The sequence below is a fragment of the Protopterus annectens genome, chromosome 1.part1, assembly GCF_019279795.1.
Source record: "Protopterus annectens isolate FY-2018-M chromosome 1.part1, PAN1.0, whole genome shotgun sequence".
Classification (NCBI taxonomy): Eukaryota; Metazoa; Chordata; order Ceratodontiformes; family Protopteridae; genus Protopterus; species Protopterus annectens.
The window spans coordinates 310,837,153-310,857,472 of NC_056726.1; positions in this window are offsets into that span (position 1 = coordinate 310,837,153).

Below are 20,320 nucleotides of genomic sequence, written 5' to 3' on the forward strand. Positions count from 1 at the left end.
GGGAAGTTTTGCCCAATCGAATAAACGGGGACAATATCAAACCTGGTGTAGTATACTGACAAGGACCAGCTTATGTAGAAAATTATTTTAGGATAATAATGCCTTAATAAAAACATATATCTCGAACCTTACTGTGTCCATTAATCAGTTCCAGTTTGAGTCCACTATTTGTATCAATAACTTCACTGTAAGACTTAACTTTGTACTTTATAATAAGTCAATCAATATATAGGGACAATATCAAACCCGGTTAAAAAATGTTGGACAGTAACAGCCTAGGTTCAAAAGAAGCCCGCCGAAATGTTCAATCAGATAAAATTCCAAATCCAAATCTAGCTGTGTCCATTGCTTCCAGTTTGAGCCCACCATTGAAACCATACATATACATTCACACTTTCCCTTCCCAAAGAGTGGAAAAAAATCAAAGATATTCAATATTACAAAATTGGTATATTGGGAATAGACCCATCAGAGTAAAGGTAGTATTACAAATAGTGATTCAGCAAAATAAGGGCCAGCGGCACCCGCCGAATATGGAAGAAAAAATATTGGATACTCAAAAAGATTCATAGACCCCAGAGAACATAAGTGGCCCAGAACCAAATCAATGCCACGAATATGCTCCCATTAATCAAAAATTAATGGTGTCATCGAATGATTATTGCCCCATAAATTACAAGGCCTAAAAAAGGCACTATAGGGGTGGCAAGAGCTTTAGCCAGTAACCTGAATCCCAGGGGTGACAGGTGCAGACCATCTCTGGCAAAGCATTGTAGTTTGTCGATCATGTCCTCCCAGGCAGACAGATACGGGATCCCCTTTCAATGACACCAGAAGCTTAGCCAATTGTTGAAGTCAATCATCTAGCCTTTTCTTGTCCAAGGGATCACCATAGGGAAGAACCTTTTCTCCCTTCTTACCTTCTACTCTGCGAGAGTCCTAGCCAGAGTTATCCCTCCCTCTTCCCCTGATCGGAACATCTCCGTTTTGGATCCAGTCATTGGAGACATTATCCAGTAGGCAAGCCTAGAAGCTCCCTTCGACAGCTTCGACGACTTGTCATCCCAGTGGGTTGGGATGCAGAATTAGAGCAGCTGATGGGGTCCTTTTTCAGGAACAGATGCAGTTAGGACTGATCCCCTCTGCGTTGGGCCATCAACTCGAATCATTGGTTCCTTAATGTTGGATCTGATGTTGCCCTTTTCATTCTTCCTCACTGATGGGTCTCAGATCCAACATCAGATCCATTTCAGCCACTTCTTCCAGACTTAGGCTCTGAGTGTCAAGCTCCTATGTCTCCCCATATTTCACTACACCTTCTCTACATTTCCAGATTTTGTTTACTGCACTTCATGCCCAGATGTGGTTTTGGAGTCTCAAGACTACCAGAGGTTGAGATACATTTCTTTCCCCAAAATTTTCCAAAAATCTCTTTATTGCTATTGGTATATTTGTACCTTATAACATATTACTGTTTTTTCTGATATCCTCCCCTTCCTTTAGACTCTCAAGAGGCGTTGGGGATCTTAGTTTTGTTCTGTCCTTTCATGCAGTTGGCACTTCCTTTCCCTGTTTAATAAAGTATATATATGTGTGTATATATATATCTATAAATATATATATATATATATATATATATATATATATATATATATATATATATACATATGTGTGTATATATATATATATATATATATATATATATATATATATATATATATATATATATATATATATATATATATATATACATACATATATTTTGTTTTCCTTAGATCCTAGTTATTCGGCTTATAGCGGATCAAAGACTATCTAGCATCGTAGGGCCTTGAATCAGGAACCCATTCTAGTCTCGGGTTCACCTACCCCAAGGACAATTTCTTTGAATCTGAAACTTTCGGATGCTATGATATGGACTCAACTACCTACTTTTCAAGTAGAACCAGTCTCACCAGCTCTTTCAGTAAAGGTTCCTCAAACACCAACCAAATCTATTCATGCTTCCTCAGCATCCTCCTCCAGATCTTTCTGAAGTCTCACTGAGGCTGATATGGACAGGATGATGCAGAAGTTTCTCAGGTTGCAGATCCAGATGGGGGTTCTGCTATCTCCGTCCCAACTGGGGTCCGTGAGTGCTCCATCTTCTACTTTGATGACTCCTTTTCTGATCCATCCCTTGGTTGTGGAAACCCAAGACCCTGGTTTCAAGAGAGAGTCGAGGTTGGATCCAAGGACGCTTCCTTCCTCGACTCTGACTACACCCCTGACCAGCCTTGCTCCCTTCCTTTCAGATCAGAGCTGGTCCTAGATCAGAGAAGTTGGCACTTGTTCTGGGGGGTTGCTTTCAGCTTTGACTTTTTCAGCTCCTTCACTTCCTCATAGAGCTTCTACCCTTGACAGCTTGGGTCCAGTTCTTTTTTGGAGTTCTTGGATCAGTGGTTGGCGCTGCTCTCTCTCTCTCTCTGTCTCTCTCTTCTGGAATCTCCAGGTCCGGGGGAGAGGGAGAGGATTTCCTCATGTCTGTCAACATTCTGGGTTGCAGGAAGGCCTTTCTCCAGGATTAGAGAAGCGTCTCCTCACCCCCAGGGTCTGCCTTACCCTTCAGCGGATCTGAGCACTGAGCCCATCATGCCTGGCATAGGTCATTCTGCCCCGAGAAGCCTCCAGACCCCTTCCCCCTAGGAATTTCCCCCTTCTGATACCACTCTAGAGCACACCACTGAGGAGGTCCCTCAGAAGAAGAAATGTAGAAAGAGGCACATAGACTCTCCTATGGTTTCTGTCACAGAGGACACAGACTTCAATGAGGGAAAAGGGTCCCCCTGATCACCACCCGATGATATATCCTTCAGAGACATCCTGGAACTCCTTCGGCAGAAAGGTGGCTGGTCCTCCCAACCCCCTCCTTCTGTGGAATTGGTGATCCTGGAGGCCATCGGGGTGGGCCTATCTATGTTCTGTTTCCCCTGGCAGATGCCCTGATAGATTTAGTCTCCCGCTGGGCCTGGAAGGAACTGGACACGGTCGAGCCTATCACCAAGCACCCCAGTAAGATTCTCAGCCCACCTTCTGATCGTCTCCATTGGAACAAAAGTATCCCAGTAGATGCTGTTGTGTTGCAGCAGCCACAAAAAAGGAGCTAGCCAAATAAAACTCCATTGTCCATCTGCCAAACAAGGAGTCTTGGGCGATGGACAGACATGGAAGGCGTGTCTACTTCTCAACTACTTTCACTCTGAGGTTGTTAAACTATTTAGTGCATTTCACCCATTTGCAGAGAGATTTGGTCAAGGAGCTAACTGACTATCTTGCATAGACCATGTCGGAGGAGGACTTGAAGAAAGTTTCTCCCCAAGTGGGCACTCACTTCTCCCTTGCAAATTCCTCGATGAGGTTGATTTTGCACAGGGCCAAAGGCACTTCACGGGCAGCCGGCACAGGCATAGCCATTAGGTGACAGGCCTGGATGCAGCTTTCTGACTTTGCAGAGCCCTTCAAGGTGTCATTTATTAAAGCCTCCTTTGATGGGTTGTCCTTGTTTGGATCATCAGTGAAAGACACACAAACTCACAGTGAACAGGAAGGAAAGACATTAGCTGCCGTGGGGATCAAGTTCTTTATCCCTCAGAGGACCTTCTCAAGGAATCAGCAAGTAGGGAAGAAGACTTGGTTCAGAAAGTCTCAAGGATCTTTCCAGGACCCACACGAGGACAACTCCTTTAGACACGGAGGAGGAGGTTTTAACAGCAGACGCCATCCTAGAGGCAGAGGGGTGGTCTGCAAAGTCAGGGTTTCAGTGAGCCCTTTCCTGACAGACCCTATCAGCACTTCTGAAGCATTGCCCAACTGTTCTACCCTGGATGCAGTCAGGGGTGTCTATCATTGCACCTAGATACCTGGACAAATAAACAAATCCTGGGTGCTAAATATTATATCCAGAGGTTATTACATTCCCTTTTTCCTTTGTTCTCCAGGTCCTAGGAGGAAACTTCCCAAGGTACTACCCAGTCAGAGGGAGTACGCTGTTCAAGAAGTCCAAAAACTTCTAATAAAAAGAGTCATCTAAGAAGTCCCTACTGAACAAAGAGAATTCAGAACTTATTCTCACTTCTTTTTAGTACCAAAGAAAACAGGTGACCTGAGATCTATTCTAGACGTCAGCAGTCTGAATCAGTTCATCAAAAAGTCAAAGTTCTGAATGGTTATGGTCCATTCCATTCTGCCTTTTTTGCACAAAGATGATTGGATGTGCTCAGTGGATCTTCAGGACACGCACTATCACATCAAAATAGACAGATGCTCCAGAAGGCACTTGTGCTTTCGACTGGGAGCCAGTCATTACCAGTTCAAGCACTGCTCTTTGGACTCATCACAACCCGCCATGTGTTTGCCAAATGTTTGGCAGTAGTAGTGGCTCATCTGAGGCTAAGAGGATTCCAGGTGTTTCCCTATTTAGGAGATTGACTCCTCACTGCACCAACAAAGCATCTACTGCTTGAGTCCAGAAACTATCTAGTAAAGTCTTTCAAACATCTGGGCATCAAAATAAAACTAGAAAAGTTAAACTTGATCCCCATACAAAACCTAGAATTCATAGGAACACATTTGAACACAATTACACAAGTGGCTTCCTTACGGAGGCATCACATAGTGTCTCTAAGAAAACAGGTTGAGCAAGTATTGAATATGCCTTCTCCACCAGCAAAATTAATACTGTGAGCTCTAGGTTTGAGGGCAGCTGTAGTAATTCTACTTCTATTAGCGAGGTTCTTCATGAGAGTACTCCAATGGATGTTAGCAATTCAATGGTCCATTTTCTACCACAATTTGTTAGTTCCCATAAAACTGTCTTCAGTATGCAGGAATCATCTGCAGTGATGGAGGCAATCAGACAACCTGTTTCTAGGCAATCCCTTTTCTCTTCCTGCCCTGATAGCCACAGTGACCACGGACGTTTCCCAGTACGGGAGGAGGCATTACCGAGCTAAGATGATCCAAGGCATGTGGTCATCCATCGAGGCCAATCTGCATATCACTGTCCTAGAGATGAGAGCAGTCCTTCTAATGTTGCACTCCTTTCAGGACATTCTCCCTCTTCAGACAATTGCTATTCATACAGACAACATGTCAGTAGTCTGGTACATCAACAAACAAGGATGAACTTGTTTGTACCCATTGTGCAGAGAGATCATGAGAGTTTGGGAATGGGCGATATCTTTAGACCACTTTCTAGTTGCAATCGACATTCCAGGGAAAAACAGCATCCTAGCAGACAGACCCAGCAGATCTATTCTGACTCCTCAGAATTGGTCCCTCAGTCAGTCAGCAGCAAACAAGATTTTTGCCCTTTGGGGCCAACCTTGTTGTGAACTCTTTGCCTCAACCTAGAACTTCAAGTGCCGCAAGTATTTTGCTGTGATCCCCCCGCACTTTGCCTCAACCTAGAACTTCAAGTGCCGCAAGTATTTTGCTGTGATCCCCCCGAAGGGGGAGTCACAGATGGATGCTGCAGTCCACAATTGGCTCTCAGATCTCCTCATTACTCCTTTCTGCCCCCATTAGGTATGGTTCCCCTTTCTTTGGTCTAATCTGAAGTATCCGCCTTGGATACTAGATCCCAGACAGGATCTCATATCCCATCCATCAAATATTCAGCACCTCAATCTCTGCACCCTAAGGTTGATCACATGGTTTCTCCACTTCAAGTAATTATAAGAAAGTCCAGGCTCGCCCCTTCAGTCCGTGATATAATCCTGGCCTCACAGAGGACTTCCACAAAGAAGGACTACAACAGTAAGTGGAAGAGATTTTCTGTCTAGACTTCTAAAGAGAATATAGACCCTTTCAGCTCCCACTTCAACTGTCCTCCTTTCCCTTAGTAGTCTTTTTCAACAGGAGCCAGTTTCTCCACCATTAAGCTTCAACTGGCTGCTATATCCAATTTTCATGCTGGTAAGGTATCTTCCTCTCTTTTCTCTTCCAGATTATGCACGGCATTTTTGAAGGGCATTTTTCTTTTTAGCCTTCCAATTAAAGACCCTTCTCCTCCTTGGGATCTCATGTCAGTGCTGCAAGAGCTTACCGAGAAGCCCTTTGAACTGGTGGATAGTTGTGACATGAAGTTTCTGTCCTGGAAAACAATTTTTGTAGTAGCAATTACTTCTGCTAACAGAGTTTTGGAGCTTCAGTCCCTATCTATAAAACCTCCTTACATAATTCTTCATGAAGACAGGGTATCATTAAAGACAAACCCAACTTTAATGCCTAAGGTAGCCACAGAATCCAACATTAATCAATAGATTAATTTAAGTTTTCTTCCCCAGTTTTTCAAACAAAGGAGAATATATGTTGCACCTTCTAAATGTTCACAGGCAATTATGTTTTTATTTCCACAGGACCAAGAAGTGTAGGAAATCTAATCAGCTATTTGTCTCCTTCTCAACAAACCGTTCAGGTTGTGCAGTTTCTAAGATTACCTTAGCCAAATAGATTTTGGATTGTATTTCCTTCATTTACTCACAAAAAGCTATTTCATTACCTCAGCTACCCTAGGCCCATTCCACCAGAGTTAAGGCTACATCATCTGCCTTCTCTTTCTGAATCTCAGTTGATGAGATTTGTGCTGCAGCCACCTGATGTAAGACTTACACCTTTGTCTCTCATTATAAGTTAGATATTGTTTCTAGGAGCAGGACATCCTTTGGCTCAACCTTGCTCCAGCACATCCTTATTTGAGGACCACCCAGGAGTTACGTAGCTGGGAACTGTTACCCATCAGTGAGGAAGAATGAAAAGGACAACATCAGATTTAAAAGTTATGTACTTAACCATAACTAAGTATCTGTGTTGTCCATTTTCATTCTTCCTCACATCCCTCCCAGCCATCCCCAGGCCTAGTGCCTTTGAAAAGTTCTTGCAGGAAATTCAGAACACTTATGTTCTGGGTTTGAGCCTCAGTTTTCTTCTATTCTCTATTCTGTTACAAAAGTTTATTATACTATAGGGCAGCAAACTATATCTGGGGAGTTAGAGAAGGTGTAGTGCATTATGGGAAGAGGGAGAGTCTTGAGACTCGGAGCCTAAGTCTGGAAGAAGTAGCCAAATTGAATCTGATGTCAGATCTGAGACCCATCATTGAGGAAAAGTGAAAATGGACAACACAGGTACTTAGTTATGGTAATTACATAACTTTTAATTTCCTTCCTTGGACCCTATGGTTCTGAGGTCACTGGAGTTGGTTAACTTTACTCCTATAGGGTCGAATCCAGCTGCTTGACCAGTTTTGGATCCTACTCTTAGCTTGGTTTCCTTGACTCTGGTTGGGTCAGAGTTGAGTTAGGGCCTCTGAGCCAACACTTTGAGACTGGGGTGCCTGAGTCATGTTTGACGATTCTGGTTTCTGGATCATCCCCTCCACTCAGGGCCCTTTTCTTGATAGTTTGACTATGGTCTTGGTGTCAGGGCAGGTTGGAGTAGCTCTGGAGTCTGGTGTGTCCTTGGGATCTTTGGATCCTAGGTCCATGAACTTTGGGCGTCCTGCTTCAGTTTCTGCCTTTGATGTCATGGAGAGGATGCTCTCCTGTCAGGAAAAGGTGTTGTCAGCTGCAACTGATATTCCTCCCTTTTTAATGTCTGCATCTGGAGACATACTTCATGCTGCCCCGGGACAGCTCACCTCTAGTGTACTCCAGTCTGCCCTACCTTCAGGGCCCCTGGCCTCTTCCATTTCTCCCCCTCCATTCTCTAAGGCAGGAAGTTTCAGGCAAGAGGTGGTGCAACAGGAAACATATGGATTCTCCTGAAGAATCCCTCACTGAGGATACTGAACTCGAGGGGGAGAGAGATGGGTTCCCTAAATCCCCCTGTGGGGCCACTTCCTTTTGCAGTTTTTTGGAGCTACTTCAACAACACAAGGGCTGGACTGCCAAAGCCCTGTCTCCAGAGGAGTCACTGTTTATGGAGGCCTCTTCTAATTTCTCCATATCTTTTGGGTTTCTAATACCATGACAGGAATGGACCCCAAAGTATAATTGAAGTTCATGAAATTAGCATTGTTTCAAGCTTTGATATCAGACAAAAGTGCTCTTCGCAGCACCCACAATGTGCCCAGTAATGACTCCTTCTGCAATTCGTACTGGGTTATATGGATTGGTAACATATCTAAATATGCTTGTAAATTCTTTTTTATAAGACCCGTTGCTCCTACTACTGTTGGAACTGTCAGGGTATCTTTCTTCCACATTGCTGTTGTTTCTGCCTGAAGATCCTGGTATTTTATGACTTTGTGTCTCTCTGAACGCAAGACACTACAGTCACTGGATGTGACGATTTCAATGATCAGTGCTACTTTTGTCTTCTTTTCTTAGACCGCTATATCTGGTTTTCTAGTATCTATCATTTGAACTGTTGGCAGTGGGTGATCCCATGTGAGTGGCCTGGGGCCACTCTTGTTTGGCATCTACTTCTCTGAAGTACAGGTCAACACTAAGGGACTCTGGCTAACAAAGTTTGCAGATGACTGCAAACTGGGAGCCATTATTGAATCCCCAAATGATGTGGATACTCTACAAAAGGGCCTTACAGAAACAGATGCTTGGTGCCAGAGCCATGGGCTCAAGCTCAATGCCAAGAAATGTATTGTTATCCCCTTTGGGAAAAAACATGTATCTGTGAATTACCATATAGGTGGCAGTACACTAAACACAGAAAGTGTGATAAGAGACTTAGGGACACAGGTGGACAGTGGTCTCACCTTCGATAACCACATCGCCACAATAGTCAGGAAATCCTTCTATGTGGCACACCTCATCACGAAGGGCTTTTCATCCAGAAAAAAGGAGGTCATTGTCCCACTGTACTCATCCCTCATTAGACCCATTATAGAATACAATGCCCCATTTGGTATGTACCTCTCAAGACATCTGCAACAACTGGAAAGGCCTCAGAAATACCTCACTAAAAGAATCACAGGCCTAAAGCAGATGCCCTACGCTGACCGCCTTAAAAAACTCCAGCTATACTCTGTCGCATATCGTCTACTCAGAGGCGATCTCTGCTTAACATACAAGGCCATGTCAAACCCAGAGCTGTTGGATATGCTACACTTAAAGAAATCCCAATCCCTCAGAGCTACACGCTACAGGGATCTAAACCTTGTCATCACAATAAACAAAACATGCTGGAGGGATAGGTTCCTGACCCAGAGACTCCCCAGACTCTGGAATAGATTGCCCATACATGTCAAGCAGAGTGCCTCTTTGGACCTCTTCAAGAGGAACCTTGACGATTGGATGGGAGAAAGGAAATTCACCCCAGGGATCACGTCAGTCGCCCTGCTAGACAGGGGTCCAGGAAAGTAAATAATGTGGGAAGAAATAGCCAGGGAATTGTTATGGCTAGGCTTGTATAGGCCCTAGGGCTGATAGCCTAGTACCAACCTATGAACCTATGAACCTATAAACTTCATAATTTTCTATGATGCTTTGTGGCACATGTTTCCAGTGTTTTTCAGCCACTTTGATACCATAATGTTTGCACAGTCCCCAGTGCAACAGTCTCACCACATTATTATGCCTTTCAGTATACAGTCCTTCTGCCATTAGTGTGCCACAACCAGCAACAAAGTGTGTGACTGTTTCCAATTCGATTTTACAAAACCTGCATTTGTCTGTTGCTCCTTCATATTCAATGGACTTTGTAAACCAGTGTGTAGATGGCCCACTATCTCGGGCTGCCAATATTAACCTTTCATTTCTTGGTTTGAATTCGCCTCTCCTTAACCATTCCTGCGTTCTTGATCAACATGAAGCTCTTCCAGAAGTTTTCTATACTTGCAACTATATTTATGTTTTTTCCACATTTCTTGCCTTCTCATCTGGTCCTTCACCATATATTCTTTCTTTTGTTTTTTGGGACATTCAGTTGCTGCCTGTTTTTTTATCTACTTCTGGTTTGATTTCCATTCCTGCTCAATGTCGATATTCTTCTGCTAAATTAAGCAGAGAAGTCATCTTAGATTTATTCTCCTCATGTTTCAAAACTTTCACTACATTTGGATTTTGTGAGGTTAGTAGCTATGTGTGCAGTCCCACGATTGCAGACCTATACATGTAATCATTTTCAAAGAGGCCCGTCCCTCCTTCGGAACAAGGAGTATATAAACTTGGTATACACTGCTTTTTATAAATGATTTGGTGAGCATGAAGCATCCTTCTTGTCTTAATATCTAATCTATCCAACACTTTTTGGGGCCAGTCAGTCACTCCAAAACCGTACGTTAGGACAGAAAGAGCAAATTGATTTATAGCTTGGATCTTGTTCCTAGATGTCAGTGCTGTTCTCAGGATTAATTTAAGTCTTCTAAAGTATTCCTTACTGAGTTTTATTCAAATTTGTTCATGTTTTATTGCTGATCCTTCATCAATTCCCAAGTATTTATACACTCCCTCTTGCTCAATTTCTATTATATCACATTCTTGTCCCAAATTGATGATGCAAAGTTGCCCTATCTTGCCTTCATTCTTGAATGATGGATTGACTCAGCACCACTTTCTAAAGCTCGAGATCTTCAGCTAGCTTGTGGCTCCATCCCTATCCCATGATGCTGAAGGGCATTCCCCAGATCTTGTTTGCCACTGAAACAAATCGGGCCATCGCAAGCTAGCTCTGGCTAAGTTTTACTGTTTTTCTGATGTTTAGTCTTGAAGTTTGCTATATATTTGTAGTTTATAGTCTCTTTATCGCATGATTTAACACGTTTGTTAATTCTGATTTTTTTCTTTTATATAACTTTTTGACTAGTTGGCATTGTACAGGCCTTTTTCAAACCCTATCCCCTTATAGCAGTGTTTTCTTCATTCATACTTAGGATTAGAAGGCATTTACTACCTAACTGCAGTGAATTGTTAGATAACTGTTTTTTCTGTTTATTAATCTTAAACTTGGAGCTGTGTTTTAAGACTTTGACATTTGCGTGTGTGTGTTTTTACCCTTATAACCTTTTTTCCTCAGTAGCCGTGTTTTGAGGATTTACTGTGTATTCCTAAGATTTGCCCATTATTAATAGGGGGCTGTCACTTGTGTTCTTTTCTTCTATTATACTGTGAATTCTATATATATATATATATATATATATATATATATATATATATATATATATATATATATATATATATATATATATATATATATATATAGTTAGGTAGCTATTGTTGTCAACCCGTTTTAATTAGAGGGTTGTTATCATTTACGCATTGTCGTTAACATTGCTTTTCAGGTACAGTACTGTGAATTGTGCTTCTCTTTTTCTTAAAGAGCTGATAGCCTGTTTAAATTAGAAGGCTTATATCTTCTGTTGATCGTGTTTTTTGTTGGTAATGGCTAGTAAACTAACAAAAGATACTAAGGAGACCAAGGACTCAGGATTTAAAAGATGTCCAAAATGCTCACAAAAGATGTTGATTACTGATGGTCATATTGAATGTGTATACTGTTTAGGAGCCCTGCATTTGCAGGAAAGTTGTTCCATTTGTCATTCTTTCAGCTCGAGGATGTTACAAGAGCAAAAGAATAAGTTGATACTGAAGGGTTTGCTAAAGTCTTCCTTTGCTGGAAGTCTGGAATCTGACAAGGGCTCAAAGAGACCATCTCCTGCCTCATCAGATGGTTCGGAGCCATCAAATAAGATTCAAAAAGTTTTGGAACCAGTATTATCTGGGGCCCTGATGACCATTACATCCACAAAAGTAATCCTATTCTGGTGGCAATTGACCATGAATTCGATCCCCCACTTATTTTCATTAAGATATTCAACAAATTCCCCAAGATATTCCTCATCTGACCTCCATACCATCCAGCAATCATCCAGATATCTTTGCTATATCAGTTTGATCAATATATAATTTATGAGATTGATCATACAAAATCTGTTCCTCAATATACGCCATAAAAATATCCGCATATATGAGGGCAAACGAGGCACCCATTGCTGTCCCTTTAATCTGTAAGTAGCATGCCTCACGATAGAAAAACACATTTCTGGTTAATACATGCTCAGCCAAACCAAGAAGAAGAGTAATAAAACGTGGTCAGTACAATTCTGACCTATATAGCCAGTATTCAAGGGCTTCAAGACCTGCCCAGTGTGGAATATTCATGTATAGAGCTTTAACATCTAGTGTATGAAGCCACCAACCTGGTTCAAGTTGCATTTCCGAGATGACCTGTAAGAATTCTGTGGTATCCTTAAGTCTGGATCCAACCCACACAAGCAAAGGTTTCAAATATTTGGTCAGATATTGCGACAGAGGCTCCGTCAAAGAGCCCCTTCCGCAGACAATCATAGGTTCATAGGTTGGTACTAGGCTATCAGCCGTAGGGCCTATACAAGCCTAGCCATAACAATTCCCTGGCTATTTCTTCCCACACTATTTACCCAATCGGTCTACCAGGAGGGCATTATCAATTTTTGTGAATTTTAGGCAGGAAATAAATATATTGGTCCCTGGGGTCAACAATTGTGAGTTGTTTTTTTTTATCCTATCAGTAATGATTCATTCCTCCACAGATAATGTGAGGAAATCATCAATTTGTTTTTGAAAAAACTTGGTGGGATTATAATCCAATTTTAGATAGTACATATGATCATTCAGTTGCTTATTTGCTTCCAAATTATATTAATCCCAATTTTGTACAACCACAGCTCCTCCTTTGTCCGCCCTTAGAATCATAATGTTATGATTTTCAGCCAACTTAGAAATAACTGACATCTCCTGTTTGGTAACATTACTGGACTTAGCCTGAAAAGAACCAGATTGAAAATGCAGATCCTTTTAAGTAGAATTTTGAAATGATAATACATTGTGATTCATGGGCGGAACAAAAGAGGATTTATGGTATCTAAACTGGTCATCATCACATGATTCTGCATTCGACTGAAAAAATAATCTCAATTTGAGACTTCGACAAAAATCAACAACATCTTTTGCAAAAGATTGTTCAGATACAAAAAACCGGGGAATGTATGTTAAACCTTTATTTAGAATGTTCCTCTCTATAGAGGAGAGGGGATAGGAAGAAATATTTAACACATTATCATTTTTTATTTGTGTACAAATTTGCGAAGCAAACCCTCTATGTTCTCTACATTTCCTATGCTTCCTACCCCCTCCTCCTTCTAGGTTTAACTGCATATAATCATTGGAATTTCTACGTTTCTGTGCTGGTGAGCCTGTGGAAGAGAGGGTCTCATTATCCGGCCCTGAAGAGGAATCATCACCTGAAGTATCAGATGCCCCAGTCCTCTTAAGGATAGACCTTGGACATTTTCTACTAGTGGGATATTTATTACTAAATCTAACATGTTTCTCTTTATTTCTGGAAAAGGGGTCCCCTTGTTCATAATCCAAAACATCCCTAAGAAACTTTTTCTTTTTCCTATCTTGCAGTTGAGTTTCCAAATTGGTCAGTTCCATGTTTAGCTTATTCAGACAAACTGAATAACTTTGCTGTCCCTCAAATTCTTTAATACATCCAGTAATCTCATTGATGGCACCCATTTCAGTATCAATGGTTCTGTCATAGAACCCACATAAAATTTCTACAAAATGCATAGTAGCTGTATGTTGGGCTTCCTTCCATTGCTGATAAAGCAATTTGTCTGGGCCGCTGACCATAGACTGAATCCTAACTCTCAAGCCCCTAAATGTTATTCCTTTAGCCATATAGGCTTTGAATAGCTTATAATGCCACACGTTATTCCTCATTGATCTCATATGTTTTGTTAGTGTGGCAAAAAGCCCTTCACAGGTATCATTAATTTTAACACCAGATGCTCCTTGCTCTGATGCTAGTTCATTCCCAATACCAAAAACAGATAGGTCATCCCTATCCGAAGACAAACCCTTAATTAAATTAGAAATATCTATTCTGTAGGGTGGGGAAGTTTTGCCCAATCGAATAAACGGGGACAATATCAAACTTGGTGTAGTATACTGACAAGGACCAGCCTATGTAGAAAATTATTTTAGGATAATAATGCCTTAATAAAGACATATATATCGAACCTTACTGTGTCCATTAATCAGTTCCAGTTTGAGTCCACTATTTGTATCAATAACTTCACTCTAAGACTTAACTTTATACTTTATAATAAGTCAATCAATATATAGGGACAATATCAAACCTGGTTAAAAAATGTTGGTGTGTAAGAGCCTAGGTTCAAAAGAAGCCTGCCGAAATGTTCACTCAGATAAAATTCCAAATCCAAATCTAGCTGTGTCCATTGCTTCCAGTTTGAGCCCACCGTTGAAACCATACATATACATTCACACTTCCCCTTCCCAAAGAGTGGAAAAAATCAAAGATATTCAATATTACAAAATTGGTATATTGGGAATAGACCCATCAGAGCAAAGGTAGTATTACAAATAGTGATTCAGCAAAACAAGGGCCAGCCGCACCAACCGAATATGGAAGAAAAAATATTGGCTACACAAAAAGATTCATAGACCCCAGAGAACATAAGTGGCCCAGAACCAAATCAAAGCCAAATCAAAGCCACGAATATGCTCCTATTAATCAAAAATTAAGGGTGTCAACAAATGATTATTGCCCCATAAATTACAAGGCCTAAAAAAGGCACTATAGGGGTGGCAAGAGCTTTAGCTAGTAACCTGAATCCCAGGAGTGACAGGTGCAGACCATCTCTGGCAAAGCATTGTGGTTTGTCGATCATGTCTTCCCAGGCAGACAGATACGGGATCCCCTTTGAATGACACCAGAAGCTTAGCCAATTGTTGAAGTCAATCATCTAGCCTTTTCTTGTCCAAGGGATCACCATCGGGAAGAACCTTTTCTACCTTCTTGCCTTCTACTCTGCGAGAGTCCTAGCCAGAGTTATCCCTCCCTCTTCCCCTAATCGGAGCATCTTAGTTTTGGATCCAGTCTTTGGAGACATTATCCAGTAGGCAAGCCTAGAGACTCCCTTCGACAGCTTCGACGACTTGTCATCCCAGTGGGTTGGGATGCAGAATTAGAGCAGCTGATGTGGTCTTTTTTCAGGAACAGATGCAGTTAGGACTGATCCCCTCTGCGTTGGGCCATCAACTCGAATCGTTGGTTCCTTAATGTTGGATCTGATGTTGCCCTTTTCATTCTTCCTCACTGATGGGTCTCAGATCCAACATCAGATCCATTTCAGCCACTTCTTCCATACTTAGGCTCTGAGTGTCAAGCTCCTATGTCTTCCCATATTTCACTACACCTTCTCTACATTTCCAGATCTTGTTTGCTGCACTTCGTGTCCAGATGTGGTTTTGGAGTCTCAAGACTACCAGTGGTTGAGATAAATTTCTTTCCCCAAAATTTTCCAAAAATCTCTTTATTGCTATTGGTATATTTGTACCTTATAAAATATTACTGTCTTTTCTGATTTTCTCCCCTTCCTTTAGACTCTCAAGAGGCATTGGGGATCTTAGTTTTGTTCTGTCCTTTCATGCCGTTGGCGCTTCTTTCCCCTGTTTAATAAAGTATATATATATATATATATATATATATATATATATATATATATATATATATATGTATGTGTGTATATATATATATATATATATTTTTTTTTTTTTTTTTTTCCCCCCCTTAAATCCTAGTTCTTTGGCTTATAGCGGGTCAAGGACTATCTAGCATCGTAGGGCCTTGAATCAGGAACCCATTCTAGTCTCGGGTTCACCTACCCCAAGGACAATTTCTTTGAATCTGAAACTTTCGGATGCTATGATATGGACTCAGCTACCTACTTTTCAAGTAGAACCAGTCTCACCAGCTCTTTCAGTAAAGGTTCCCCAGACACCAACCAAATCTATTCATGCTTCCTCAGCATCCTCCTCCAGATCTTTCTGAAGTCTCACTGAGGCTGATATGGACAGGATGATGCGGAAGTTTCTCGGGTTGCAGATCCAGATGGGGGTTCTGCCATCTCTGTCCCAACTGGGGTCCGTGAGTGCTCCATCTTCTACTTTGATGACTCCTTTTCTGATCCATCCCTTGGTTTTGGAAACCCAAGACCCTGGTTTCAAGAGAGAGTCGGGGATGGATCCAAGGACGCTCCCTTCCTCGACTCTGACTACACCCCTGACCATCCTTGCTCCCATCCTTTCATTTCAGAGCTGGTCCTAGATCAGAGAAGTTGGCACTTGTTCTGGGTGATTGCCTTCAGCTTTGACTTTTTCAGCTCCTTCACTTCCTCATAGAGCTTCTACCCTTGACAGCTTGGGTCCAGTTCTTTTTGGAGTTCTCGGATCCGTGGTTGGCTCTGCTCTCTCTCTCTCTCTCTCTCTCTGTCTGTCTCTCTCTTCTGGAATCTTCGGGTCCGGGGGAGAGGGAGAGGATTTCCTCATGTCTGTCAACATTCTGGGTTGCAGAAAGGCCTTTTTCCAGGATTAGAGAAGCGTCTCCTCACCCCCAGGGTCTGCCTTACCCTTCAGCGGATCTGAGCACTGAGCTCATCATGCCTGGCATAGGTCATTCATCCCCAAGAAGCCTCCAGACCCCTTCCCCCTTCTGATACCTCTCTGGAGCACACCACTGAGGTGGTCCCTCAGAAGAAGAAATGTAAAAAGAGGCACATAGACTCTCCTATGGTGTCTGTCACAGAGGACACAGACTTCAATGAGGGAAAAGGGTCCCCCTGATCACCACCCGATGATATATCCTTCAGAGACATCCTGGAACTCCTTAGGCAGAAAGGTGGCTGGTCCTCCCAACCCCCTCCTTCTGAGGAATTGGTGATCCTGGAGGCCATCGTGGTGGGCCTGTCTATGTTCTGAGTGTTTCCCCTGGCAGATGCCCTGATAGATTTAGTCTCCTGCTGGGCCTGGAAGGAACTGGACTCAGTCGAGCCTATCACCAAGCACCCCAGTAAGATTCTCAGCCCACCTTCTGATCGTCTCCATTGGAACAAAGATATCCCAGTAGATGCTGTTGTGTTGCAGCAGCCACAAAAAAGGAGCTAGCCAAACAAAGCTCCATTGTCCATCTGCCAAACAAGGAGTCTTGGGTGATGGACAGACATGGAATGCGTGTCTACATCTCAGCTACTTTCGCTCTGAGGTTGTTAAGCTATTTGGTGCATTTCACCCATTTGCAGAGATATTTGGTCAAGGAGCTAGCTGACTGTCTTGCAGAGACCATGTTGGAAGAGGACTTGAAGAAAGTTTTCCCCAAGTGGGCACTCACTTCTCCCTTGCAAATTCCTCGATGAGGTTGATTTCGCACAGGGCCAAAGGCACTTTGCGGGCAGCCGGCACCGGCATAGCCATTAGCTGACAGACCTGGATGCAGCTTTCTGACTTTGCAGAGCCCTTCAAGGTGTCATTTATTAAAGCCCCCTTTGATGGGTTGTCCTTGTTTGGATCATCAGTGAAAGACACACAAACTCACAGTGAACAGGAAGGAAAGACATTAGCTGCCATGGGGATCAAGTTATTTATCCCTCAGAGGACCTTTTCAAGGAATCAGCAAGTAGGGAAGAAGACTTGGTTCAGAAAGTCTCAAGGATCTTTCCAGGACCCACATGAGGACAACTCCTTTAGACACGGAGGAGGAGGTTTTAACAGCAGACGCCATCCTAGAGGCAGAGGGGGGGTCTGCAAAGTCAGGGTTTCAGGGAGCCCTTTCCTGACAGACCCTATCAGCACTTCTGAAACATTGCCCAACTGTTCTACCCTGGATGAAGTCAGGGGTGTCTATCATTGCACCTAGATACCTGGACAAACATAAACAATTCCTGGGTGCTAAATATTATATCCATAGGTTATTACATTCCCTTTTTCCTTTGTTCTCCAAGTCCTAGGAGGAAACTTCCCAAGGTACTACCCAGGTAGAGGGAGTACGCTGTTCAAGAAGTCCAAAACCTTCTAATAAAAAGAGTCATCTAAGAAGTCCCTACTGAACAAAGAGAATTCAGAACTTATTCTCACTTCTTTTTAGTACCAAAGAAAACAGGTGACCTGAGATCTATTCTAGACGTCAGCAGTCTGAATCAGTTCATCAAAAAGTCAAAGTTCTGAATGGTTATGGTCCATTCCATTCTGCCTTTTTTGCACAAAGATGATTGGATGTGCTCAGTGGATCTTCAGGACACGCACTATCACATCAAAATGGGCAGATGCTCCAGAAGGCACTTGTGCTTTCGACTGGGAGCCAGTCATTACCAGTTCAAGTACTGCTCTTTGGACTCATCACAACCCGCAAGGTGTTTGCCAAATGTTTGGCAGTAGTAGTGGCTCATCTGAGGCTAAGAGGATTCCAGGTGTTTCCCTATTTAGGAGATTGACTCCTCACTGCACCAACAAAGTATCTACTGCGTGAGTCCAGAAACTATCTAGTAAAGACTTTCAAACATCTGGGCATCAAAGTAAAACTAGAAAAAAATCAAACTTGATTCCCATACAAAACCTAGAATTCATAAGAACACATTTGAAAACAATTACACAAGTGGCTTCCTTACGGAGGCATCACATAGTGTCTCTAAGAAAACAGGTTGAGCAAGTATTGAATATGCCTTCTCCACCAGTAAAATTAATACTGTGAGCTCTAGGTTTGAGGGCAGCTGCAGTAATTCTACTTCTATTAGCGAGATTCTTCATGAGAGTACTCCAACGGACGTTAGCAGTTCAATGGTCCATTTTCTACCACAATTTGTCAGTTCTCATAAAACTGTATTGAATATGCAGGAATCATCCGCAGTGATGGAGGCAATCAGACAACCTGTTTCTAGGCAATCCCTTTTCTTCAGCTAGCTTGTGGCTCTATCTCTATCCCATGATGCTGAAGGGCATTCCCCAGATCTTGTTTGCCACTGAAACAAATTGGGCCATAGCAAGCTAGCTCTGGCTAAGTTTTACTGTTTTTCTGATATTTAGTCTTGAAGTTTGCTATATATTTGTAGTTTATAGTTTAAAGAGTGTTATTCTCTGTATCGCATGATTTAACGCGTTTGTTACTTCTGATTTTTTCTTTTATATAACTTTTTGACTAGTTGGCCTTGTACAGGCCTTTTTCAAACCCTATCCCCTTATAGCTGTGTTTTCTTCATCCATACTTAGGATTAGAAGGCATTTACTACCTAACTGCAGTGAATTGTTAGATAATTGTTTTTTTCTGTTTATTAATCTTAAACTTGGAGCTGTGTGTTAAGACTTTGACGTTTGCGTGTGTGTGTGTTTTTACCCTTATAACCTTTTTTCCTCAGTAGCCTTGTTTTAAGGCTTTACTGTGTATTCCTAAGATTTGCCCATTATTAATAGGGGGCTGCCACTTGTGTTCTTTTCTTCTATTATACTGTGAATTTTATATATATATATATATATATATATATATATATATATATATATATATATATATATATATATATATATATATAGTTAGGTAGATATTGTTGTCAACCCGTTTTAATTAGAGGGTTGTTATCATTTACGCATTGTCGTTAACATTGCTTTTCATGTGCAGTACTGTGAATTGTGCTTCCCTTTTTCTTAAAGAGCTGATAGCCTGTTTAAATTAGAAGGCTTATATCTTCTGTCGATCATGTTTTTTGTTGGTAATGGATAGTAAACTAACAAAAGATACTAAGGAGACCAAGGTCTCAGGATTTAAAAGATATCCAAAATGCTCACAAAAGATGTTGATTACTGATGGTCATATTGAATGTGTATACTGTTTAGGAGCCCTGCATTTGCAGGAAAGTTGTTCCATTTGTCATTCTTTCAGCTCGAGGATGTTACAAGAGCAAAAGAATAAGTTGATACTGAAGGGTTTGCTAAAGTCTTCCTTTGCTGGAAGTCTGGAATCTGACAAGGGCTCAAAGAGACCATCTCCTGCCTCATCAGATGGTTTGGAGCCATCAAATAAGATTCAAAAAGTTTTGGAACCAACAACCTCTACTCAGATGTCTACCTTGGTGCCATGTGTGTCGGGGCCGATGGTAGTTAGAGCTAGGAGCCGATCACCTGTTTTAGATCCAGTGCCTCCTACACTCCGATCCCCAATTTTACAATGTTAAGTTGTCTATCTCGCCTTCATTCTTGCTGGATGGGTTCGGAGCCAACCTCGGCTCCGACTCGGCCACTCTAAAAGCTCGAGAGTTGGTTCCACCGGCTCGAGGCTCCCCTTATATCCCACAATGCTAGGCGTGTATTACCCCAGATCTCGTTTGCCGCTACAGCTATCGAGACGTGTTGCTTCACCGGCTTCAGGTTAGTGTAGGAAATAGTTTAAAAAGTTGATTAGAAACCCTTTAATTTAGTTCTCCATACAGTTTCCC